Source organism: Papilio machaon, chromosome 25 (assembly GCF_912999745.1).
Source record: "Papilio machaon chromosome 25, ilPapMach1.1, whole genome shotgun sequence".
Taxonomy (NCBI): domain Eukaryota; kingdom Metazoa; phylum Arthropoda; class Insecta; order Lepidoptera; family Papilionidae; genus Papilio; species Papilio machaon.
Window position 1 is genome coordinate 2,172,293 of NC_060010.1, and position 6,016 is coordinate 2,178,308.

Below are 6,016 nucleotides of genomic sequence, written 5' to 3' on the forward strand. Positions count from 1 at the left end.
ATATAATACTTTATTAGTTAGGTTTGGAGTTATTTTATTCATATAACCTGTGTACAGTAGACCCTCAGTAAATACCAGATTCATAGGAAATCTTTATTTCGTCAAATATTTGACTAATGAAAAAACCGGATCAAACCGGTTTAAACTGGTTCAAACTGGTTCAAGCTGTTACTTTTTTTTCCAAATTACTATGAAAATGTAACAAATAAATAGAAAATTCTTCAACAAATCTATATTTATAAGAATATAAGATATTTTTTTTAAAGTTTTGAACGCAAACTGGGTTTTTAGGATATTTTAAATAATGTTTCTCGGAATACTGAGTATTTACTGTACTGTAATAATTTTAAAACATCCTCTGGATTTAATTGGATTTTATCCTTTTGTTGTTAAAATATGGATATCAATGGGTATGCTGAAAGAACCCGTGAAATCTACAGTTGATCCATACAATGGATATGGACCTACATCAATACAAAAAAAAATTCTCTTAACAAGAAGATAATATTTTTTAAATTATAACTTTAACTCAGAGCAATTTTAAATATTTAACAGTTGATAAATTAATACAGAAAGTTATTTGCTTTCTGAAAATAAGCAAAAAAAAAACCTCAATTCAATAAGAAATTAGAATTTATTAATTATTAAATGTTTAAAATTGCTCTCATGTAAAGTTGTGTTTTAAAAGAGAGAGAGATGATTTATAAAAGAGATGTCACATAAATAATGCGGCAGTGTGCAATTTTACTATTACGCGTCCGTGTGGCTTTTATCTTATTTTGTTTGGTTTGTATTTAATATTTAATACAATATAAGAGAGCAACACTTAAATTGGATTTTTAACTTTTTTTTAATTAGTACATTTTTTTTGTATACTTTTGACAGTACTAGAAACCGTTTGATTATTAATTATGGATTATTTTGTTTTAAATTCATTTAAGTATTCAAAACTATTTTTTTTTAGTAATATTAGTTGAATAGAAAAAACATTTTGAGACAAGAAAACTTTTTACAATATGAAGGTTAATAAAAATAGTTTAAAACGTTTACTAACTCAGTTAATGGTTATTCAACGGTCCCTTACACTAAAGATTCCTTTAGTTGCTACTTAACGTCTCTGCGATAGTAAAAGATGCTTCATTTATGAATAGAAGAAATAGTAACTGAAATTAAAAAAGTATTTGTATTGAAATTAAACTACTTTTACGGATTTTATTGCCTTTATTTAATTTTTATTTACCCAAGACAAGAGAATCCCAGATTAATAGACAATAATTCTTCTATAAATAAAATAGTTTCCAAACAGAGAAGTTTAACATATTTGAAAATTTAAAAAAGTACTTTCAATAGACAAGATATATGCCACCTTTTTAGGATTCTGTTATAAAAAAAATCCCAAATTAATGGTACCCAAATTGTTATCACTGATATGGTAAGGTAATTTATTTGATACAAAATAAAATAAAAACACGTAGATTCATTTCAAAACTTTATAGAACAAAGTTCGTTCTACACATTATTTTTTTTTATTATTATTTCCTTACATTATGTATAAAGCTATAGATTTAATAAACAATAATCTCAAAACAATGTAATTTTACTTAGGGCCATAATTATTTTATCCTCCATGATCTTACAAAATATTAGACTCGAAATTTCGGTAACAAAAAAAAAAAAAACACTCTAAAATCCGTGAAAGTTGTTTATTTATATTAGTTTTTTTTTTTTTTTTTTTTTTTTTTTTATAAGGTCGTAAAAAGTTATTGTGGTCGCATCGCTTTCGCCTCGTTTGTGGCTTTAAATGTCGATTTTGGATTTTTAAAAAATATTTCTAGGTATCAGTAGATGTAAAGTCAACCAACATGTGAAAATGGGCCGCCATACACGTACGTTGAAGATTGAAAGAGCGATTGTTTCCCTCTAAATATTATACTCAAAATAATATATTATCTTCGGCATTTAAAGAAAATATGGATGAGTTTCAATCAATAAAAGGAAGCTACCTTATTTTTTACCGCAATTTTTTTTTTTAAATGAGATTCTTACTTTGAAATTTAAATACTAAAGCATATTTTACTTTTTTATTATTTTATATCGAACTATAATTGGTTTTACTTCATCACCCCTACAAGTTATGATTCAGGTTTTATATTGGCTCGTGGTAAGTGAATGTACAAGCAGGAAAAAATGCGGAACTCGGTTGTTCCTGTGAGTCGAATACAGATTATACATGTTAGGTTATGCAAGATGGTCTTAATGTTACTTATAGTTCTTTTCAGTTTTGTGACACGCACACTAGGGTTTGCTGTATGTATGTATGTTGCTGATTATGTATGTTAAGTCAAAACTCATGCAAAATGTGTAGCTTGAATAATGCGGAACATAGCTCACATGTATGAAGCAGATCAGTGAACCGGCTTGCGGTTCAACTCAATTTGAACCTTAATAGAGTTATGATTTGCGTATCAAGTTGCGAAGTTCTAATCACCAGGTAGCTCGAACGATGTATTATAGTACATCGCGATGAACCGTGAGCTGCCAATTTAGTTGATGAACCGTAGCTCAATGGTCCAAGTTATGTCAACTGAACTTATAAGCTGGTTCAGAGCTGATTTACACGTGGGTAGTTTAGATGGATCGATGTTTTAAGATGGTATCTACATAACTGCTTTACGGATCTCTGTGACATTTAGTACAGATGTAGAACACAGTCTGGAAGAACACAGGCTGTCTATTATCCTGGAAATGTGTACGGTTCTGGTTGGAAACGTTTGTATTGCGTTTTTACTTGATAACTCAGCAACGGCTCAATACATTGAAATTTGTCACAGACGTAGAACATCACAGTGGTTGTGTAATCAGAAGCAATAATAATTTTATTACGTAATATAAAAATAACAATTGTACAAGTTATTAAATATATAAAAATCTAAGCGTATTTTATAGAAGACTTTACTGTTGGTTTCTACAGCTGTGAAACTTGTCTTTGTCTCTTTTTTTTAAGGAAAATATAAAGGATGACAATACAAGTGTCACTACAGTCGAAATCTGCAATTATGAAACGTCCATCAAGTATAGTGCCTGTTACTTGAGTTGGCACGTGGACAAGAGTACGTTTTCGACGTGCCAAGTCAAATCTTACGTACTATAATTTTATTTTTTTAAGTAGGCATTGTGTACAGAAGTTTTATGTAGTGTTAATTTTTATTGTAAAAAGGTCAAATGTATAAAATTATGTAGTTTAAGAGAAATATTTGTAAATACATAAAATGGATAGCTTAAGTTTATTTATAAAAATGTATATAAATATAAAAATACGCACCGTAAATGTTCATAAATGAAAACTGATTAGGTATAAAAATCTAAATATTGTGATTTTATTTAGAATAATGAATAAATTTTTATAAAAAATAACATATATATTTTTATTATTTAAACAAACATCGGAGCAAGAACGTAGGCTCAGGGGTTAAGCACTTGATTTGTAATCCTCAGATCCTGGGTTTGAATCTCTCCAGGCATGTGTTTTTCGATTTACATATGTACATTTATCCGAAGTTCGTAGGGGGGGGTACGTGCGCGCTTGAGAAGCCCTGGATCCATAAAGTTAAAGGTTAAAATCTTAAGTACGAATGTCAATAGTAGAGGTTACCTTCGGAACACTAATTAGTACAAAGTTTACTAAAGTCCTTGTAAATTACTCTACACAAGTTTTGCAATAGCGTGGAGTTAAGGAGGAGCTAAATAAACGCTCCCAGTTTTAGTAGGTTGAAGCTGGTCGTTGTCACACAAACTTGAACATTTGACGAGACATGTTTCGGATATAGACTAGTTACATAACTAGGTACATGTTTTAGTATATGTTCGGAACATAAATTAAAATGTTGAATGAATTTAATTGATTTACCTGATGAAAAAAGTGAGTACAAACAGAGAAACGAGAGTGAGATAGATACATTAAAAAGAAAAAGATTTTTTTTCCTATCCATCGTCTGTCATTGAATTATCTTTGTCCTCGAATCTTTTGCTAAGCGTCATTTTTAAAAGGGTCCTACCCTTTATCCAGGGGGAGAGAATTATAATAGAGCCGAATAGATGATACGCTCAATATACTCCCTACATGTCTCCTTCCCTTCTCACTTGTTCTCTTATTTAAATAGTAGACGTAAGTCAGAATATTTCAAGTTTGCTAACAAGATTTAATTTATTGATTTATGATCGCTAGTTTTGTGGCCACACACCAATTACTACTGTAATGTTTTTGGGTATATTGAGTAAATCGAGAAATACGGGCTTTTAAATAGTCTACAGAAAACGTTTACTTAGTTTTATTATAGGCTTAATGGAGATATAGTTAAAGCCCTTCCTAGTTCTCTATGACAATGTTTGTTACCTTTTCTTATTATTGTTACCCTGTATTACAAAAATCTTTTGTTACATTGATAAAACTAAATAATTTTTAGACAAGAATTATTCAAATTCAAACTTATATTTTATAGTAATTACTTGGTATTTAGTATTTTACCTTTTCACATTGAAACAGTTCAGACGATTATAATTTATTCTAGAAAAACAAATAGGCTGAAAGTAAAATAGTTGAAAGTCACCCATTAAATTAAGGTTAGGGATATGTTCAAGGGGCAATTATGTAAGTCAGGAAAATTTATAGAAGGATTTTAGACTTGATTTTGTAAGGAAATCTCTTTAGAAAATATTTTGCGTGAACAAACATCTCCCGCTCTAGCGAGTCGTGTTCAAACACAAGCACGAAAGTAAAGTAAGACATTAGTAAAATATGTAGTTGAAATTTTCACAGCTTAGTTGAATGATAAACAGAAGTAAACATTCGCTGCTGCAATGTTTGTTGCTTGAATACGGCTTACAACACAAGTGTGGCCATTAAACTATCGATTTTTTGAATTTTTACTCTTCTATTCTCGAGTTAAAAATATATGTGAAATCTCAATGACAGTGAAATCTCAATAGAAACAATGATTCAGAAACTTTGTAAGATGAACATAGCTGCATATGTAAAAGTACTATATTCTACCAAGGCTAGCATGACTCCTAAAAAGCATAAACAATGTAATAAAGGCGCAATTAAGAGAAGAGCGTTTTTAATTTCTTTTGATTTCTGTTCAGAATTAAAATTTAAGAAATATAATTTCCACCGCGTTTATATGATTCCATACATTTTACTTTTCATATTTACTATGTACTAGTGTTTATCTTTGATATGTCGACAGGATAGTATAAAAGAAAGGGTTTTTTTACAAAGGAAAGACTAAGGACGCTTTGAATTGAGTGCTTTGATTCTGCACTAGATTTACAAGAACAATTTTACTTAAAGTAAACGCTAGTTTTGTAGCCACTACCGAATTACTCGCAAAATGTTTTGGGTACATTGCGTAAATCGTGAAATACGGGCTTTTAAATTCATTAGAGAAGTTGTTGCGTTAGTTTTATGCACGAGCTTAATGGAGATTTACTAAATATTTTAGACGTTTCCTTTTATTTTACTCTCTAATTTAGAATGTTACCTATGTTACCATTATGTTAATTTAGTTTGTTGCTTACAAAATATTATATTCAGAAGAAAATATTAATTCTCAAAAGATGCTCTTTATTTGTAAGATTTCTTATTCATCATAGGGATACAGGATACAGTCTATCAGAATTTTAGAATGTTTAAGAAAACTTTTATCCCATTATATATCTCGTTAAAATAATACAATTTTAAAGGTAAGAAACATTAATAATTTATACAGTTAGTAATTATAAAGCGATTAGTAACGCGAACCGACATTAGGGTAACATTTATTGTGTTTGTGACAACCGTAATGATGGGGTTTTAGCAAGCAATTATCGGCCTTAATTGTTTGGGAATGGGCGTGAGTATCCCTTAGTTGGATTACGGAGTTTTCTTTGTTTGTTCAACGCGAAATGAGGTGTTAAACATTTGGTTACACCGACATGGTATCGTTGTAAATGTATTGCTTAACTTGGGGAAAGTAAA